At 38.6% G+C, this 22,088-nt stretch overlaps 1 long non-coding RNA gene across 1 annotated transcript in view; it reads left to right on the forward strand.

Moving 5' to 3' along the window:
* Positions 1 to 19,288: 19,288 nt before the first annotated feature.
* LOC149233701 (uncharacterized) overlaps positions 19,289 to 22,088 on the forward strand; it is a 39,185-nt gene continuing 36,385 nt past the window's right edge. Inside the window, exon 1 of the long non-coding RNA XR_016248243.1 lies at positions 19,289 to 19,834. This is a non-coding gene — a long non-coding RNA (uncharacterized LOC149233701). The remainder of the gene's footprint in view (positions 19,835 to 22,088) is intronic.

A 22,088-nucleotide genomic window follows, 5' to 3' on the forward strand; every position in this document is an offset into this window, starting at 1 on the left:
CATGCGACTGAAACCTTCCAGTCGCTCCCACAACAAGGCATGTCAACGACTATGGGCTTTTTCAGCTAGTTCTGAGCCAACGACCCCGGATTTTGTGCTACTTTTTCAAGGCCACTGCCCAGAACTTCATGAAACTTCTAGAAATGATAAACAACAATGGGACAAGGTTACTAATGCATTCATCGGTACAATTACTTGATCTGACCCTTACTAGCCATGACAATCATTTCGTCAAACATGTCACAATTATGCAATCTACGGATCATAACAACATATCTGAGCGTAGGGATCTCATGCTTATCTGAGATTCATAAGGAAGCATTGATGCCTTATCACAATAGTTGCATTATCATCTATTAAGTCATATATTCATTGTTCATTCATTTGGTGATCAAAAAATTATGAGATCCATACATTAATTATGTCACAAAGCATCCTCATAACCAACATATATTCAACATAATTAACAAAGGTATAACAATCATAAGAACCACATATGAACAAGTACATTTACCCATCAATCCAAGAGGAAAGAAGCTCTTATTAACATATGCAAAATGAAACCAGGTTTGGGTCTTCCACATACCGCCCGACCATAGATTGGCTGAACCAAATCTCTCTTTCATCCAATCACCCCCGTGCCATATTCCAAGTATGAATGTGGGATATCATTATTGAAAATAACAACAATAAATATTAAAAATAACATCAAGAAAGATTCTAATTTAATTTGGCCTTTAATTAAATTGGGAAATAAAATTGTAATTCCACATGTCATGACAACTTGTATTAGTTAACTATGTTGATTTGACTTAGTTGGCTCAATTAATTCGAGTTGAGGGTCTAACTAGAGTCATGTAGAGTGTCTCATACATTTTAGGAGCCCTGGTTGAGTTTATTTTGAGTTGTAATTAATTAATTCAATATAACTGAGTTAACGTCAATTAAACTAGTTCCAACTGATGGAGGAACTAGTGGGAGTTCTAGTTGTGTGGTGTTGAATGCAGTCCAGTGGGGTGCTGCCTGCAGTCGAGTGTAGTGGTGCCTGAAGTATAGTGTGGTGTTGCTTGAAGTGCAGCGTGGTGTTGCTTGCAATGTAGTGTAGTGTTGCCTGTTGGGTGAAAATATTATCGTTTAATTCTGTTGTAGTATTTGCCCAACTATTTAATTTGTCAATCCGAGGTTCGTAGACTTACGAGACACATGCACTATATATGCAGGGCTGAAGTGGAACTAATCTAATCTAATCTAAATTACTAAAATCAAATTAATCTAGGAAGGCATTGAAACACTAACTAGGAAAGCAGGAAATTGCATAAGGGAAAAACAATTACAACATGTGAAGATGAATGACAAACAACATATGTGAGCTCACAACAATAAAGCTATCTCAAATTATATTACAAGAATCAAATTACAAATCATGAAAGCATAACAATAAAAGATGAAAAACTAAGAATTCTTTTCCATTATTCTTTATTATCAAAATGAAGAGAGAGCACTCTCTTATATACATGAGGAAGATAACCATCTCATAATTACATATCCAATATTCTCTCTAGCACTCTCAACTAATTTCCCATTATTACAAGATATGATCCCTTTGAATCCTCCACAAATCTCTCAAGCATTTTCAACTACTTTCCCATTATTACAAAATATGATCCCTTTGAATCCTCTACAAATCTCTCAAGCATTTTGGATAAGATATGCTATCCAAATCCTCCATGATTTTCTCCTTGGGAATAGGCTTGCATAATTATCTCCTTAATATGGTGGAGGAGATATGGATAAGATATGCCAACCAAATCCTCCATGATTTTCTCCTTAGGAATAGGCTTGAATAATTATCTCCTTAATATGGTGGAGGAGATATGGATAAGTCTCTTGGAATTAATTCTTCACATATTTCCTACACATCACAAAACTCACATATTCTTGAGATATATATAAAAATATGTATATTTTCTAATAATTAATCATAAATTCACTTGTAATACAAAAATGAATAAAATGGAAAATAAGAAGGTGAAACCCAAATGTATTTATGAAAATGATATGATAAAAGGTTAATGGGATGATGAAATGTTAAAAAAAGGTGGATGAAAATATGACATTTCTGAGTCCCAACATTGCCTGAAGTGAAGTGTGGTGCTGCCTGTAGTGGAGTGTGGTGCTGCCCCCAATGATCAACCAGTAAACCGATGATTCACTCACAAATAACTCATGCATGTAAAATATGAGAAAGACCCAGTTGAGATTGGAGTTCAAGGGCAGTGTACTATCAGTTGTATAACCATCTGAATTGTACAAATGGTGCATGCAGTCAGAGGAAGAGCCTAAAGGAATTGCGCAATCCAGTGAAGGAAAATTCCTATTAAATAAGGGCCTAATTCCTCGTTGAACAACACAAGGAAATAGGGACTTGGGCAAGCATAAAATTGGTTAAGTATTGGCCAAAGCTTGTCTAGGAAGCTGAGAGAGATAAAGATAGTGTAGAGGTTGTTCAGGCTTGAGAAAAGTATTGTAATATTCTCATATTTTCTTACTAATGCAATATACAGATTGCAGGGGTTTTTAGTTGTGGCTTTCCCCAAGAAATCATAGTGTAATGTGTTGATTGAATTCTTTCTCTTGTATGCTTCGTGATTTCGCAATCGTTAAGTATTTCCGCAGTTGGTAAAGTAGATTCAATTCTTTTGTTTTAGTAAATTACAATTAGCAATTTGAATCTACAAGGAATTTCTACATGGTATCATAGGTAGATTTGTAGAAATTTCTACATGGTATTATAGCTAGATTTGTAGAAATTTCTACATGGTATCAGACCTGAAATCACAATACAAGAGAAGAATGAAGTTGTCCTTGCATATTGATGGAGATCTAGTTCAAGGCAGATTCAGAATACCCTATGTGCAGACTTCTTAATGGAGCTAGAAGGTTGCTAAGGCGCAGATCAATGATCCAATGTTTAGTGACACAAAAGGGAGTTGTGATCACTGATATTAGTCGATTGAGGAGCAACGATATTTCCCATATGGAGATAGAAACTCAGAAGGAGGCTACTTTCAGAGGGAGCAACCTTATGGAAGCTAGCACTTCAGGATCTTGGGAGATCAGACTCATTATTGCAATGGTTGTAGCAACAGTGCGGAAGCAGCAACAGAGCAGTAGCAACAACAATACGAGTAGATCAAATTTAGCTCATGCATGCAAATCCTTTAGGATCAAGGTAGAGACCAGAGATTTGGTGGTTGAGAGGGAGCGTGCTAGACCTCTCAACATGCAACCTCAGAAGAAACCTCAGCAAGTTGTGGAGCAACCATAATTGGAGAAGCAGAGAGGAGATATAGAGGAAACATCCACTCAAGTAGAGACCTCCGGTAGGGGGAAATTTTGAGCCAGGTGGGTAGAGGGAGCACATGTAGCCATACCTCCAGGTGAGAGGTGGGGCAATGTGAAGCAATAGTCCCAAGAGTGCAGAAATTTGGGCAAGATCCATTTAGGTGTTTTTGTCTCATGGATCATTACCTTGCTACATGGGCCCACAATATTCAATAGCAAGAGGATCAGTGTCAGACAGATACTAAGGAATGCAGAGCAGTGTTGACAACAAAGAAGGAGGCTCAACAATAGAGTCAACAACATCATAGTTTTCCCAGTAGATAGTTGCAGACATAGTTGATTCAATTTATTTTGGAAGATTTTTTTTGGTTGCAGTAGCAACAACAACAATGACAAGAGTTGCATGGAGAAAATTCCAAAGGCATTGGATTGGGATAGATGTGAATCCCTTTCTTGTTGAGAGGGAGTGTTGAAAATAGCAACAATAAATGTTACAAATAACATCAAGAAAGATTCTAATTTAATTTGCCCTTGAATTAAATTGGGAAATAAAATTGGAATTCCACATCTCATGACAACTTGTATTAGTTAACTAAGTTAATTGGACTTAGTTGGCTCAATTAATTCGAGTTGAGGGTCTGACTAGAGTCATGTAGAGTGTCTCCTACATTATAGGAGCCCTGGTTGAGTTTATTTTGAGTTGTAATTAATTAATTTAGTCTAACTGAGTTAAAGTCAGTTAAATTAGTTCCAACTGATGGATGAACTAGTGGGAGTCTAGTAGTGTGTTGTTGCCTGAAGTCCAGTGGGGTGATGCCTATAGTCGAGTGTGGTGTTGCTTGAAGTACAATGTGGTGTTTCCTGAAGTGCAGTGTGGTGTTGCTTGAAGTGCAGTGTAGTGTTGCTTATAATGCAGTGTGGTCCTGCCTGCAATGGAGTGTGGTGATGCCTGCAATAATCAACGAGTAAATTGATGATTCACTCATAAATAACTCATGCATGTCAGATTTTAGAAAGACCCAGTTGAAATTGGAGTTCAAGGGAAGTACTATAAGTTGTATAATCATCCGAATTGTACAGATGGTGCATGAAGTTAGAGGAAGAGTCCAAAGGAACTACGCAATCCAGTGGAGGAACATTATTATTAAATAAGGGCCTAATTTCTCATTGAACAGTGCAAGGAAATAGGGATTTGGGCAAGCAGAAAATTGGTTAAGTATTCGCCAAAGCTTGTATAGGAAGCTGTGAGACAGATAGAGATAGTGCAGAGGGCTTGAGGAAAGCATTGTAATCTTCTCATATTTTCTGACTAATGAAATATACAAATAGCAAGGGTTTTTAGCTGTGGCTTTCACCAGGAAATCATTGTGTAATGTGTTGATTGAATTCTTTCTCTTGCATGCTTTGTGATTTTGCGATCGTTTATTATTTCCGAAGTTGGTAGAGTAGATTCAAGTCTTTTGTTTTAGTAAATTACAATTAGCAGTTTGAATCTATAAGGAATTTCTACATGGTATCAGAGGTAGATTTGTAGAAATTTATGCATGGTATAAAAGCTAGATTTGTAGAAATTTCTACATGGTATAAGAGCTAAAATCACAATAGAAGGGAAAAATGAAGTTGTCCTTATAGATTGATGGAGCTCTAGTTCAGGGCAGATCCAGAAGACCCTACGTGTAGACTTCTTAATGGAGCTAGAAGGCTGCTAGTGGGCATATCAACGAGCCAATGTTTAGTGACACAAAAGGGAGTTGTGATCATTGATATTGGTAGATTAAGGAGCAGCGAGATTTTCAATAGGGAGATCGAAACTTAGAAGGAGTCTAGTTTCAGAGGGAGAAGCCCTATGGAAGCTAGTACTTCAGGATCTGGGGAGATCAGACTCATTAGCAGCAGTGAGGAAGCAACAACATAGCAGTAGCAAAAACAATATGAGTAGATCATATTTAGCTCATGCATGCGAATCCTTGAGGAGCAAGGTAGAGGCTAGATATTTGATGGTTGAGAGGGAGCATGTTAGACCTCTCAACATGCAGCCTTAGAAGCAACCTCAACAAGTTGTGGAGCCACAATTGGAGAAGCGGAGTCGAAACATCCACTCAAGTAGAGACCTCCGGTAGGGGGAAATTTCGAGCAAAGTGGGCAGAGGGAGCACATGCAACCATACCTCCAGGTGAGAGGTGAGGCAATGTGAAGCAATAGACCCAAGAGTGCAGAAATTTGGGCAGAATCCATTGAGGTGTTTTTGCCTCATGAATCACTACCTTGCTATGGGGGCCCACAATATTCAGTAGCAAGAGGTTTAGTAGCAGAGTCAGCAACAACACAATTTTCCCAATAGACAGTTGCAAACACAATTGATTCAATTTATTTTGGATGTTTTTTTTTTGTTGTAGATGTTGCAGTAGCAACAGCAACAGTGACAAAAGTTGCATGTAGAACATTCCAAAGGTATTGGATTGAGATAGATGTGAATCCCTTTCTTGTTGAGAGGGAGTGTTGAAAATAGTAACAAGAAATGTTAAAAATAACATCAAGAAATATTCTAATTTAATTTGTCCTTGAATTAAATTGGGAAATAAAATTGTAATTCCACATCTCATGACAACTTGTATTAGTTAACTAAGTTAATTTGACTTAGTTGGCCCAGTTAATTCGAGTTGAGGGTCTAACTAGAGTCACGTAGAGTGTCCTACATTATAGGAGCCCTAGTTGAGTTTATTTTGAGTTGTAATTAATTAATTCAGTCTAACTGAGTTCAAGTCAGTTAAACTAGTTCCAGCTGACGGAGGAACTAGTGGGAGGTATAGTAGTGTGGTGTTGCCTGCAGCCTAGTGGGGTGCTACCTATAGTCAAGTGTGGTGTTGCCTGAAGTGTAATGTGGTGCCCCCTGAAGTGTAATGTGGTGCTTCCTGCAGTGGAGTGTGGTGCTACGTGCATTGATCAACGAGTAAATCGATGATTCACTCATAAATAACTCATGCATGTCAAATCTGAGAAAGACCCAGTTGAGATTGGAGTTCAAGGGAAGTGAAATATTAATGTATAATTATATGAATTGTATAGATGGTGCATGCAATCAGAGGAAGAGCCTAAAGTAACTATGAAATCCAATGGTGGAAAATTCCTATTAAATAAGGGCTTAATTCCTCATTGAATGGCACAAGGAAATATGGACTTGGGCAAACAGAAAATTGGTTAATTATTGGCTAAATATTGTCTAGGAAGCTGTGAAATAGATAGAGATATTGCAGAGGTTGCTCGGGCTTGAGAAAAGCATTGTAATCTTCTCATGTTTTCTGACTAATGCAATATACAGATAGCAGGGGTTTTTAGTTGTGGCTTTCCCCGGGAAATCATTGTGTAAAGTGTTGATTAAATTATTTATCTTGTAAGCTTCATGATTTCGTGATCGTTAATTGTTTCCGCAATTGGTAGAGTATATTCAAGCCTTTTGTTTTAGTAAATTACAATTAGTAGTTTGAATCTACAAGGAATTTCTACACTCATGAAACATATCAAACAAAACCAAATTAGGGCTTCAAGAGGTCAAACCACTTCAACCCTCAACCAATGATTCCATCTCATGGTCAAACATCACTAACCATCACCAGATCGGTCTCTACCCAAGTTGTCCAGGGCTCCAGATTGTTTGTTCCAACCATGGCTTCCAGGACTAGTAACTCAACCCATAACTCTTGTAGGGCTTCCAGAGCGTTTGTCCAACTAGCGCTTAAAGGACTAGTAACTCAACCCACCAAGGGCTTCCAGAGTGTTTTTCCAACCTAGGCTTCCAGGACTAGTAACTCAACCCAAGCTGTTACAGGGTTTCCAGAGCATTTTTCCAACCAAGGCTTCCAGGAACTAGTAACTCAACCCATAACCATAGGGAACATGAGAACCAATCAGAAAACAAAAGGGAATACACCCACATCACCATGGTTGTCCAATAAATGGAAAGGCTAGGCAAATCCATCGTCAATCCAAGCAATCCTCCATGCCAATGATATATCATGACCAAGAAACCGCATGCATGTGTTATGCATGCCCAAACCAGCAAGGAAATCATACATGCAACTCAGTACTTGCAAGCAAAACCCGTTGTAGCTATTGATACCGGTGTCCTCTTACAATTTCTTGATCTTCCTTTTCCTTCTTGATCCAAATCCCAAGTATACCACACTCCTCCAAGAGTGCTCCAAGAAAACTATAAGTGTCCAAGAGTATGAGAGAGAGTAGAAAATGAGAGCTCCAAAACTGAACTGACAAAAAACTACAAATTGATCCTCATAATCCTTTTTATTAATGAGGCCTCTATTTTCTTCAATTTTCAATTATTTTCCTTCATTTTCCTCCCCACATGCAGCCTATGACCTTTCACCTCCCTTTTCTCCTATTTTCCATTATTTTCATAAATAAAATGTTGATTAATGCCACTTTGCCTTTCCAAATACTTTGACATTGCCTTTGCCAATTTCCGTAGCCATTAATTAAGGTTGGTGGAGCTGGTTGGTTGGTAAAATCATACTCATAAAGACGATAAGGTCTTGTGCTTAAACCTGAGCGAGGGCGTTGACTAGTCGCGAGTGCTACTCGTTTCCTAGGCCAAGCCCGCTCAAAAGAGTCGGCGGAGGCGGTTGGTTGGTAAAGTTAGACTCGTAAAGACGATTAGGTCTTGTTCTCAAACCTGAGAGAGGGTGTTGACTAGTCGTCGATGCTACTCGTTTCTTGGGCTAAGCACGCTCACCTTTTGGAAGGAGATTGCGGCGGGTCCTAGTTTGAGTGTTGTGATAGTAGTGTTTATCGGCTGTTCCAATGGCCTCCAAGGATGGGGTGGCCCCCCTCCACCCTTTCCTGACTCCTCTATTGATGCCACCTTACAATCTCTGGTGGCCTCCCTTCCCAAGCGCGCGTGTCTGTCAGTTGTTGCGTCCAAGTTCGTTAAGCTCAATGATGAGGTTAAGAACGTTTCCTTGCAGAATGGGGCATGTCAAATCTCCCTTGCTTATGTCGAGAGAGTTTTTATACGTAAATTCACGGGTATGTGGCCTTCTCCAAGGTCGATGGAAGTCTGGATAGGAAAAACTTGGAAGCCTATGATGAAGGGCGAGATTTCTCTCTCAGCGGTAGGCAATGGGTTCTTCATTTTTCTATTTGAATTAAAAGAGGACAGAGATGTAGTATTCTGAAATGGGCCATACTTCTTTGGCTCCAGAGGGATGTATTTGAACAAATGGACCCTTGACTTCAATCCAGATGAGGACATTCCTACTACTATTCCAGTATGGGTCAAGCTTCCGCGCCTTCCAATCTCATGCTAGAGTGACGACTGTCTCTGGGCTATTGGTAATGGGGTAGGGAAATTCTTGGACAAGTTTGAACCCAAAGGCTCCCAATTTGCTTGTGCCAAAATATGTGTAGAAGTATATTTGGAGAAGTGTTTGCCAGCCGAAATCAATCTAAATCTGGGAGAATGGAAGCACAAACAAGTTTTGGACTATGAACAAATTCCATTCAAAAGTAGACATTGCCATTATTATGGCCATTTTGCCAGAGACTGCGCTAAAGCTGGGAAAGATAAAAGTATCGATGCTCTAGAAGCTTAGGAGGAGCAATGGCACAAGCCAAAAAGAGCTTTGAAAGGAAAAGGAATGATGCCAAAGTCTCGAGGTCTTGTGGCCAACAACACTGCTCCTTCCTCCTCGAACCCCTTCAAAGTATTAAGCGATGATGAAATGGAAATGGAAACTCCCCTTCAACAAAACAAAAGGATAAGCGTGGAGGAGGTTCAGGTAATTGAAGAAGGTGAAATAACAGGGGAAAGTAATCCAAAGGAAGATGGGGTGAAGCCACCCCTCCGAAGACTATTCCAGCCCTTGACATTCCGAGCTCCATTCCTGGCAGTCTGCTCAAGGATTTAGAAAGAGTTGTCACCCGGAATATGTCTCAAAACTTATCTTAGGCTGACGAATGTAGCAGTCAAGAAATTAACCCCTCGAAGAGAAAAGGAAGGCCAAACAAGAGGGAACAACGAGAAAGAGAAGCAGAACTAAACAAAAAGCTTGGGAACCAATCAGTAATTTCAGAAATTCTCAAAGGGAAACAGATAAACAAAGAAGGAAAGGATGGTGGACTCTCCCCCTCCATTCATAAGTAATGAAAGTAATATCCTGGAACATAAGGGGGCTAGGGAACCCTACTAAAATCCTAGCAGTAAGAGACATAATCAAACAAGAATCTCCATTGGTGGTGTTTATTCAAGAAACAAAGCTAGAAGAAGCAAAGGTTCTAAGAGCAACTAGAAATTTCTGGAAAGATTTCTCTGGGTCAGTCCAGTCTTCAAGGGGAGCCTCAGGAGGGCTTGACATATTTTGGTCAAACAAGAATTTCACCTTGGTTGAAGAAATAAAGATGAAGTCTTGGGTTATGGATCCTGGAGGAAAGAGATTCAGGGGAAAGAATTCCCTTCATAAATATTTATGGTCCAGTTCTATATAGTGAAAAGGTTGAATTTTGGGATTCATTAGAAGCTCTAAATGAGAGAAACCACCACATTAACAATATATTGGGAGGGGACTTCAACACAGTTTTAAATATGACAGAGAAAAGAGGAGGGACTTCGAATAGGGATTTATTCAGAGATAGAATGGAGGAAACAATAGAGTGATGGGATTTGATTGATATCAAGCCCAAGGCTGGGAAATATACATGGTCAAATAGATGGTCTGGGGATCACTTTATTGTTGCTCACATGGATCGCTTCCTGTTGCACAACAGCTGGCTCCTCAAAGGCTTGGACTGCTCCTCGACTATTGAAGCTCAAGGAGACTTGGGCCATTGACCCATCATGATCACAATGCAAAAGATTGAAAATCTTGGATTGTTGCCCTTCAAATTCAATGCAGATTGGTGCCAATCTAAAGAGGTTGGGGAATTGGCCAGGCAAACCTGGTTTTGCAAAGTCTAGAGCTCCGCCAATTATGTTTTGGAAACTAAGCTTAAGAATGTCAAAAAAGAGTTGGGGAAGTGGCTAAAATAGAATTACCAACCCCCATGGAAAAAAAGGAGAGACAAAGTTCAAGAACTAGAATAACACTATAAGATGATGGAGGAAGCACAAATAGAAGAAAAACACATCCAAAAGGAAAAAGACCTTTCCACATAGATCTTTAACCTAAGTGGGCAAAAATAAAATTTGTGGAGGCTTAAATCTCGCAGTCTTTGGTTGAAAGTGGGGGACTCCAACACTTCCTTCTTCCACAAACAGGCGATGGCTCGGGAGAATAGGAACATAATAAGGGAGATAAAGCCCGATGGAAGGCAGAAAGTTAGCTCCTTTGTAGAAATTAAAATGGAGGCCTATAATTTTTTCAAATCTCTTCTCCATAAAGACAATATTCCTCTAGACAGTGCCTTTGAGTTTCTTCAGGCAATGCCACAAGTCATCCCCCCTCCAGCCAATCATGTTCTTACAGGTGAAATTATGGAAGAAGAAGTCTGAAGTGCGATATGGACCTTGGAACCTGAGAAGGCACCAGGCCCAGATGGCTTCTCTATTTGTTTTTATCGAATATTCTGGAACACCATAAAAAAGGATCTTATCAGAATGTTGAATCATAGCAGAGTCAAAAAGAAGCTTGGGGGAAGCACCAATTCATCCTTTCTAGCCCTGATTCCAAAAGAGGCCAACCCCACCTCCTTTTCAAGATTCCTACCTATTTCGCTGTGCAACTCTTCCTATAAAATATTAACGAAAATCATTGCCAATAGGATTAAGCCTCTGCTTCCTTCCCTTATCTCTGAGAATCAAGGTGGCTTCATGTAGCATCAGAATATTCTCGATAACATCATTCTAGTTCAGGAGGCAATGCACTCTAGCAAAGAAGCGGGAGAAGCTGGAATGGTTATCAAATTAGATATGGAAAATGCGTTTGATCGGGTAAATCACTCCTTTCTTTTTCTTGTTATGGAAAAATTAGGCTTTAGCAATGAATTCATTTTATGGATTAACGCTTGTATTGGCTCCCCTTGGATTTCTCCCTTGATAAATGGTCGATCGACCCCCTTCTTTGTTGCCTCTAGAGGCCTTCGGCAAGGTTGTCCTCTGTCGCCTCTTCTTTATATTATCATGGCTGAAGCCTTGAGTCGTATGCTAGAATCTGAGCAGTTGGCTGGTTCTCTCCCTGGTCTAAGTATTGCAAGGAATGTTTGGGAAATAAATCACTCTCAGTTTGCTGACGACACCCTCTTGATTGGAGGGGCCTCCTTAGTGATTGCTTTAAGATTCAAAAAGATTATGGATTTGTATCTTCTCCTATCTGGGGGATTGATAAACAAATTGAAATGTCAATTGATTAGTTGGAATTGTCCAGTGGTGACAGTGAAGGCAATTTCTCGCTTGCTAGGCTTCCCTGTGGATGTTCATAGGACCTCCTTCAACTATCTTGGGATTCCCATCTCCTTTAAGCAGGCAGTTGGGGAAGACTGGGAGATTGTTCTCTAGAAAATAAGGAAAAGAGTGCACTCCTGGGGAGTAAGATGCCTCGACTTGGATGGGAGAATTATCCTCATAAAATTTGTTCTCTCCTCCGTTCTGGTGTACGTGGGAGCTGGTATTTTAATGCCATCATACATAAGCCAATAAATAAGCAGGCTATTTTGGAAGTTTTTATGGCAAGGGGGCAAGAGTAATGATCACAAATTCCATCTTGTCAACTGGAATTTGGTAAAACAACCAAAGAGCTTGGGCGGATTAGCAATCAAGGATCCAGAACTTATGAATCTGGCCCTGAGGGGAAAACTAAGTTTGGAGACTTCTCTCAGACTCCAACGAGTGGTGGAAAAAGGCCTTTACAAGAAAATATTTCCATAAAAATCGACTTATCAAACCAGAAGGAGAATTATGGGAAGGCAAAGGCTAAAAAATTTGGAGACTGTGCAAAGCTTCGTCATTTCTCATTCTGAATCATCTTGGTTGGTAGCCAGGGAATGGGAAACATATCCACCTTTGGAAAGATCACTCTCCCCCATTTGACTTCTTCCCATAATTCTCAGGTTGGATGGAAGGGCATGGTTTTTCTTGTCTAGCAGATATTTCCTGTTGGGACGATCAGGCTCTGCGGTGCAGATGGTTGCCTCTCGACCTGCCCACTCACCTGCTAAAGCATTGGAATTCCATGATTAATAGTCTAAAATGGTTCGCTTTTATCATAACAAACAAATTAGACAACCGTGCTTGGTTGGGTGGGAAATCCAAAAATTATTCAGTCAAAGATGGTTATGCTCTCTTAATCAAGAATTCCATCTAAAATTTGGGGAAAGATTTGGAACGGTGATGGGCTCCCTAAGATTAATATATTCTGTTGGGAAATGGTTCATGAGAAAATCCTAATGATGGAAAACTTACGGAAAAGGAACATTGACGACCCCTCCCGATGTGTGTTGTGTGTTAATTCAGAGGAAACTATCAAGCATCTTTTTTATCAATACCCCTTTGCCGTGGATACCTAAATATTTGCATTAGCATCCCTTGTTCATGGCCGTCCCCCATTGCTGAGGATTGGAATGAGATGTTTATTTAGTGTAAGCATAAATTTCCCTATCCCTTGAACTATCTTTTAAGGTGATGCTTGATGGAAATTCCCAAATACCTATGTTGGTCTATTTGGCTCTGCCAAAATCAGGCAATCTTTCATGATAAGTGTTATAATCCAGAAACCACAACAATTAAAGGAATGACGCTTCTCTTTGAGGTTATATCTTCCAGGGGATTTGAAGTCTCGGATATGAAGGATTTATCTATCAATGAAAAAGAGTGGCTCAAAATCTCCTCTTCTAACTCCCAAGCCCCATTATCAAAGTCTCATGTCGTCCCTCCCTTCTGTATCAGACTGAAAGGGGAAGATTTTGTAGAATGGCAAAGAAATATCGGTAAGGTCCAACTGTATTTTGATGGAGCTTCGAAAGGTAACCCTGGGGAGGCTAGAGTGGGAGGGGTGATAGTAAACCTCGAAGAAAAGATATAATTAAAGTTCGCATGGGGACTAGGCAACACCACGAACAATCAAGCAAAAGCTCTTTCTCTTTGGCAGGGTTTAAACATCAACGTCTCTAAGGGTATCAGGAACTTGATAATCATTGGTGATTCTATGACGGTAATCCAAAAATGTTTGAGGCTCACCGAGAATGAGAACCTCCTCGAATTTGAATCCTCCCCAATCATTATTAGGATAAATTATCTTTTAAAAAAGTTTGAAAATGTTAAAATGTTCCATGTGTTGCGGGCAAACAACCATGTGGCGGATGCGTAAGCCAATGTCAGGGTGGCTTTAGAGCAAGGCTCCTTACGAATTAACCACTCCGTTGGAATATGTCACATCCCTTGATACGATATAAATATTTCAGACCGATGCAGTACAACTGGGGTATGGGTCTGCAACACATAAATTTGACAGTTATTAAGGTCATCTTCCCGATGGCCTTCTGTAGTGCGTTGGGAGCAGGGGCGATTGGTAGGAAGTTATGGAACATGTGTGATAGTTGGAGTTCGAAGGCCATGATCTGTGACAGGTGGGAGATGTGTCCTCGATTATTTACCTAGATATTTAATATAGTTCCATTCGTGGGCTGGGCAGGTACCATTGCAATTCGCTCCAGGCTTGTTTCGACGGTGAAGGAGGTGGAGGGTAATTGTTACACCACGATGCTGAATTGATTCTCATTAATGAAAGATAAAACGGGAATGAATGTCGGGATGAACCAGACTATTATTTATAGCAACTGGTTGCGGATGGTTAATCATAGGATCTTGTCAGTTTAGGGTAGAATCGCCAAGAAAATGACATCTACTAGCAATGGAAGTGGTGGCGAAGCTGGGTCAGGTCGCAACGAGAATTTAGAGGACATGGTTGATAGCTCCTACAAGCATGTGATAAAAGAAATTAATGAGAATATGGCGGTTCTGTATGCCCAGTTGTCGGGTCTTGGTAAAGACATGGAATTACTACAGAAAACTATGGAGAGTCTATGTACATACGTGATGAGTCTGGGTCACAAGGTGGAGAACATTGAAGTCAAATTTGAGACAACCACAGTCAGGGTGTTGAAAGAAGTCTTCGGATTTGGGGACGAATCTATCCCTCAAGCTGAAGGTGTTGCGGGCGTTGCAATTCGGGACCTGGAACCTGGGGATGGCGATGTTGAAGAATTGGTTACGACTGCAAACGAGGCCTTGGGAGAAATCGATCCTGGTAGCAGCAGGTAGAAGTTTCCTTTTAAGTTATATATATATGTTTTGTCGGTCTATAGAATATGGTGGAGTTTTTTGAAAGGTCTATAGTATAAGCTATGTTCAAAGCTTGTTTGTAAATAATGTTGGTAGCAATAGGGTCCTTCTTTAGGTCAAAATGATGAACATTTCCGAGAGCTTGCTCTCCAAGATTGTATGGGACCTGGCCCGTTTCCAGTTTATCTAATGAAAAAGATACCCGTTCTATTTAAAAAAAAAAAATTCCATAGCCATTAATTAATCACAAGCGATCCCCATCACTATTTTTTTGCCCAACATTCAACTTGGAATACGTATCCCATGACCATGGTTATTATTTTGCCTTTATTAACTTTATTACATGGATTTTTGACCGGGGGTGTTACATTTCTATTCATTTAAGTAAAAAATTACCAAATAATTTTGAGTTTTCCAATACTATCTTAAAAAATTGATAATAATATCAAATCATAGTACAATGATTTTCAACCTCTAAGAAAACAAAATCAATTTTAAATAACTCTATAGAAATATGTAAGCCCTTCTCGTCCTTTGATCTTTCCTTTTAGTCGTGACTATAATTTACAGTATCCACGATAGTGTGAATTTTCTTCCAAAATGTCACATCCCCCCATGATTTGTCATTTCATGGCTTTATAACTATCTAGTATGAGCAACAACATCTGAACAACAACAACTCACTAACTTCTATGTTATTTCCTTTGGACCTCTCCTTAAATCTCAAGCACAACCACCCTCATTTATCTATGGAATTCAATTCGTAATTTCATGGCATCACATCTATGAATTTTGAGGGAAATAAACACGTATTTTGTAGATCTTGGCATTCTTGGTTATCTCACGCAATAATAAGATTGCCATATATTGTTGGTTTCTCTCAAGGTATGATCTCACTGCATTTAATATTTCTACGATCTTTGCATTCCATCTATGCGATTCGGTGGAATGACCTCTCCTCTTCACTATCACTTGCAACCTTTATTATTTGTGATAGCGTGACTCTGGGTCGACACGTTGTAATCCTATTTGATACATTTGCAATCTCGACACTTTGTCCCTTTCTTCATTATATTATTTGTTTAAAATTTGCGCAAAATAAAAGAGTCAGAATGAAATTAACATATGAAATCAAAATTTCAACTAATATCAATACTAACCAGAGTTAGCCTTTGTGTTATCCTCCGACAATAGGAAATGGTAAAAGATTGTTTTGAAGTGCAAAATGAATTGTTATACTAACTCAAAATGAATGGTAAAAAATAGGATGAAATAAAAATATGCTCAACTTTGTTTAGACAAAGATTTCATGACCAAATTTAATTACTACGGGATTCATTGAATTCATAGCTTGCACATTAAAGTTCAAATTTCCATATAATTTAATGTAGACATGACAATTTCTAAAATTGAAAAATTCAATGGGAAAGTTTATATAGTCGTTGATCGACCTATCAAGCCATTAGGTGTTGGGCAATACATCAAACAACCATCAACAAAAACTCCCATACTAACATACCTTGATAATGTCTATTGACTAATGGAGAACTTATCATCAAACATCTATAGTTCAACATCTTTTGGATATTGGGTAATCAAATGATAGAGTTTATTGGGAGATTGGGTTGTTCGTTTATGGGCTTTCCTACCAATATTGATAGATCTAGATAATGATTGTTCTTTGTTGAACAATTTATTGTCATGTGCCATAAGATCAAATGTTATAAGTTTATGAGGATTTTAGGAAGTTAGGGTAACAAGTATTTTGTTCATAATGAACATTATGTAATCCCCAACATTGATGAAACCCGATAAGGGTTGATGACTAACAAATCTAACAGGCCTTTAAGGGGGAAACCCTACAAGATAAGAAGCTAGATTGAGTGCTAACAAGACCTATTCATGTTATTTAGCATGAAAGCCTTGGATCACTTTAGAGAAAGGAATATTAGGGTTTTGGGGCTTCAAACCTTTGAGATTTTTATTATTACCAAGGACTCAAGTCATAGTATTATTATTCCCTAACATGCTTAACCCTTTAATAATATAAAATCGAACCATAAACACTAAAATACTTTAAATAAGAAACTTCAAAGCTATAAATAATTTTTCCTTGAACAAAGAATACATGAGAAAAGTTCAGTAAGGTCCCCATCATTTTATTAAGCATATACAATAATAGGGGTTGTTGTACAAGTCACAACACCACTTTAATACAATCCTTACATTCTCACCAAGGTTATGGGTGAGAATGTTTTTGAATTGAAATTTTCACCCTCCCTCAACTTACATCTTGTTTTTTATTTGGAGTTGCTTCGACCATACTTCTCGCCTCTATTGAACATCTCATATGTGGTAAAACACTTAGCCCATATGAATCTCAACCTCAACCACATTGAGTAGTCTATGGTGGACTAAATCATGGAAGCCAATAGGGAGAACACTTAACATCATAATGTAAAACATGTTTGACTCATCACAATAAGGCAAGTAGTTTGTTAGGGCAACTAATTTACAAATAACTAGGTTTAATAAAAGTTTCTTCATCTAATATAGGAACTTGTCACAATGGGGAACATAATTTCCTAAAAGAGAATAATTGATCCAAGTGTCCATTCACATTTTTTATTGTTTAAAAGTTGTCCTAAACCTTTTTCATGTTCACAATAGATTGTAGGTCCTGAACTCCAATACATTTTTGGGGCCCTTGCCATGTGTTTTTGGAATTTCTGACAATTTTCCCATTAATGATAGCTAGGCATGTTGAACTGACAAAGCTCAAAATAATCTTTGTAACAATCCAAAGAACACTCAAAATAGAGTTTGTATGCAAAAGTTATCTCGAGGAAGTTGAAATAACAACTAGGTTCCCCAAGGCTACATTGTTTTTGCTACCCCAATGCCCAGAGTCAAGGTTTTTAAATCATAGGCTTTTTGGGTATAGACAATTCGTGAATGAGTGTAGCCATTACATCTCTTCATAGAGATAAGTTATCACTATTCTCACTTTGTATCATTTTGTACATTATAATGTTTTGCACTGGTTGATTCATTAATGGAAATTGATTTTTAATATAATATTATATTTTCAATACTACATCTTTTGGCATATTTGCAATATTATGTTCTTTCATTTCATTCTCAATCCAACTTGGATCACTTACTCATGATAGTGTTTTTTGACTTTCCCATAAATTTTAATGATTCCTAGTGTTTAAGACAATTGTTAATGCCAAAAGACCTTCTAGTCACCTCTTCCGTACACAATATATTCCAATATTTTTAATAATATTCTCCTTGTCTGCTCCAAATTGCAAAGAAAACCAATTTGCATGTTAGGCGTTGTCTAGAGTCCATATTGATGGGTTGAAAATTCAACATGTCTATTTGTTGATATGCAAATGTTTTGGGAATAATAAACGATGGACTTGTCTCCCCTAGTATAGATAATGCCACCTACTCTTTCTCATCTTGGATTTCTCTTTGAGGCACCTTCATATAAGTTTTAAAAAGTAGTAACATTGAGGGTGCTATTTATGAAGATTGATTAAATGACTGAGCTTAAGTTGTTGGTTTTGACATAAATAACTGATAAAATCACCTCAAAGTTCCAATTTATTGGAAATGTTTTCTATTCCCTTGATATAATCCAAGGTTTACTTCTTTGAAAGCATGGTTTTTAAAACTTATTGAGCAATTTTCAATTATCATAATCAATTTATCTTACCCTTCAAATACCCTTTATTGTTTTCTAATCAAATATTCAAAGTCACATGATGATTCATTGGTTAGTTGTCTTATCCAATCTGTTTCAAGCTCGTTTTAGACTAAGTAGGCAATCCACCAATGAATCACAAAGAACCCTATAGTGCTGTAAAGGTTGAAAACTAACACATAATCACGATGCCCTCCTTTGTCACCAATGGCTTAAAAAGATGACAATTAACAAACTCATTACTCATTATACACCAACAACAATCATGTTCTTTACATGAAAAGAACATAACATTGATTTGTAATTAGAAAAAGCCTTCATGAAGTATGAAACGTCTATTCTCTTTATTGATATAAAAAAGTACAAACCCAATTAGGTGATGCACATGTGAACTATCAACAAATCTTCAAGCTTACTGAGAGAGAATGTTTTTAGTAACCAATGATGAGCAACACCACTACTCCATATCTAGTTTTTAGTTAACTGGAGCAACATGCTAAATTGATTAGATCTAGGTGTAATTGCTCAAACTTCAAATAACTCTTTCTTGTAGTTTTAACCCTCCTTGAACATTGAAGCCACAATAAGAGACAATTATAGTGGTTCAACTTCCTGTATCGGTTGATTGTAAGTGGTTGGCTACCTTAGTGATTGTCATTCATGCATAGTGTTTAACCTACTCATGATTCCAATGTCCATTAGATTAGTGTCAATGTGATTGGCTTTGGCCTACGTGACATCAACAAGCCTCTCCTCTATTAACATGATTGACATCAATACACTATCATAATTTAGGGAAAAAAAAAACAACAACCACCCAACATAAATGAACATTTTCCACCCCTTTTCACGAGGGCTTCCTCTAATCACTCTTCTTTTGTTGGACTTTAACCTTCCTCTTATGGGTCTCCTTTAGCGTTGCTCGATCCAAACTAGAGCAATCCGTCCACCTACCATCTCACTAAGGAAAACCCATAAGAGGAAGGGTCTTCGTCAACATGACGTAGCTAGGAAGTAGAACCCATAATCTTGCTCATATCCGTGAAAAGGTGAGGGAGCCCTAAGGGGTATTTCCATCAAATTTAAATTAGGTTCTCTTAGCGGGAGAATAAACTAGAATACTAAGAACTCCAAAGGGGAAGAGGAATAATGTTGGAAACGATTGCCAAAACTCCCATCCGGAGGACGGGAGGAGAAAGGTAACCGATACAGAATGTTCTTGATACTTTTTAGGGTTTTGATACAAAGGGGTTTGTAAGCCATTAATCACATCGCCGCAGCGCGTTGTGTTTTCTGCATCAGCCTCTGCTGCAAGGGTAGGAGGAGGAAGACTTCCTCGCTCGTTGGAAGAAGGTGGTGCCCAACCTTGATCCTCTGAAGACGATATTGAAATTCACGAAACTGCGCCCTTGAGTCCCCGGCTCCATTCCCTCCGAGGTCACTATCAACTTTATCTCACCCTACCAGCTCCTCCAAGGAGGTCCAAAGAGGTCAGTTCCCCCCATTTTTTTTTTTCCTATCCCCCTCTCCCTAATAATTTTTTAAAGCAGAGGTCGTTGATCGGCTGCCAAAATATCCAAAGAATTTATTTATCAAGTACAATTTATGCAGTTCCTCGTAATAGTCGGAAGGTGATTGTAGTAGTCAAGATCACATCTGACACTGAAATTTCTGCTGTCTTTAATTTGCATTTTTTAGTTCTTGCTGTCAACCAGAATTGCATTTCATGCCACATTGAAGTTTCATACATTTAAAGCATGCTAGTTGATAGATAAAGATTGTAAAATTTCTGTATAACAACCATATTTCCTCTTCACCTTGAACATTCCTTAGATTGAGATCGATCCGAGGACGAGAGTTTGCTCCGTACCCTGGGCGGTAGGAGGAGTCAGTGATTTCAATCCCATCAGTTTGCGTCATTTGGGGATCCAGCATTGAAAAACCTGGTCTGCCCATATGTCACTTAAGTTTTGCCAACGGCCCTATCATTTCTGACGAGCAGAGATTAGAACTGTTTTAGGTTTTATATAGGAGTGACCCCTGTGCTTCCAGAGGGTAGTAATACTATTGTACATAGCAGTCACGTTGACCCCTGCTTCCTTCCAGAGGGTAGTAATACTATTGTACATAGCAGTCACATTGACCTATTTGTGATCATTTGTTGGACAATGATAAATTTGTCTCATATTATCGTATCGAACATTTCTATCCTATCCCTTAGGCTATCTCTCATCCCATTCATCCCATTTCCACTTTCAGTAACTTTCCTCTATTTCATTCTGCCCTTATTCCCTTTGGAAGCCTCTTTGACAGGTCCCCTTCTGTGCATATTTCTTGCACAGAAGTATTCACAGGCCTTAGAGGCCTAGACACTGCTGTCCGATAACATTCCATAGCTTTTACCAAAAAGCTGGAATGTCAGAATGTCCCACAAAATTAAAGGACGATAAGGGAGGTGGACCCAGAGTAAAACAACCCTAGGGATGTTTTACTCTGGTTTAAAATCAGTTGCCTGTTGATTAACTTCAGAAAACGAAATCCCAATCTTCCTTTAGCTCAAAGAGGAAAGCTTTATACCCTCTTCCACAAAGGAGCAAATTGACTGAACCCTTCATATGTGGGTACACAGATTCTTCCAGCGAGAGCTGAAGAAGCTTGTGCCTTTGTCACTGCCCCATAAACTTTCCAATCAATTTTTTTTGTTTGTTTGGCAAAAATAAGGCCTTTATACCTTGGTGATGAGGTGGAGATTTTCACCTTTGGGATCTTTCTCACTTTCTTCTCAAAGCTTGTGTATTTGCAGGAAGGATATTTGTTGTTGCAGATTCAACGAAATAGTTTGAAAATCTTTCGCTTCTTTGCCTAAAATCTTGTCAAGATCAGGTTGTTCCATTTTCTCATGGGAGGAGGTTGTTTTCACTCCCATCTTCACCATGGATTACTCGACATGCATCACTTGCAAATCTAGGAAAAACCTCCACAGATCCTTTGTAGCTTTGGAAGATTGAGGGTGACTTAGGGTCTTAAGCTCGCCATGAACAAATCCTTAGCAAGTTCTTTCAAATGGTGCAATATGATTGTTTTGGAGTTGCTTAGATGGATCTAATGATGAATGTGGGTTTGAGAGGTCTCATGGTGGCTAACATAGTGGGTATTGTCATCGTGACAACAATTAATAGAAAATGATATTGTAAAAACCAAAATTTTCGTCACGTAAATTTTTGGTTATTCGTATAATGAGGGGCACTTCATGTAACATTGCCAATTTAGATATATCTATGCATTCAAAGAGATATAATATGATTGTAATCTTGTTTCTTGATCTATATAGTATTGATACCTTGTGGTTTCCTTGATACACTGTCAGTGTTTTACCATGTAAATATTTTTGGTTTGAGTGATTCATTGTTATCTTTGTGTCATTATTCTCTACAACTAGTATTTTATTCAAGTTTGTTATTACAAATAAGCCTTTTTAGAGCCAAGGTGAGGGGGCCAAGTTTGTGCATCATGTGTAGAAGAAGAGGAGCAAGTCGACATGTAGTGGCCCATGGTGCATCTTGCCTTTGCGTTTCCATCAACTTGTAGGCATGTGGAGCATTGCCCATGTAGAAGTTTTGTTTATAGCGTAGCAAAGTTTGATTAGAGGAGTGATAAAGGAATGTATATTTTTGTGGGTAGGATTTGAAGAAGAAAAGTCCAGAGTATGCTCCACATTTGAATTTCGAGTCGACGTTTCAAGAC

The sequence above is a fragment of the Pinus tabuliformis genome, chromosome J, assembly GCF_031772625.1.
Source record: "Pinus tabuliformis cultivar Carrire ecotype Pingquan chromosome J, CPIR1, whole genome shotgun sequence".
NCBI lineage: Eukaryota > Viridiplantae > Streptophyta > Pinopsida > Pinales > Pinaceae > Pinus > Pinus tabuliformis.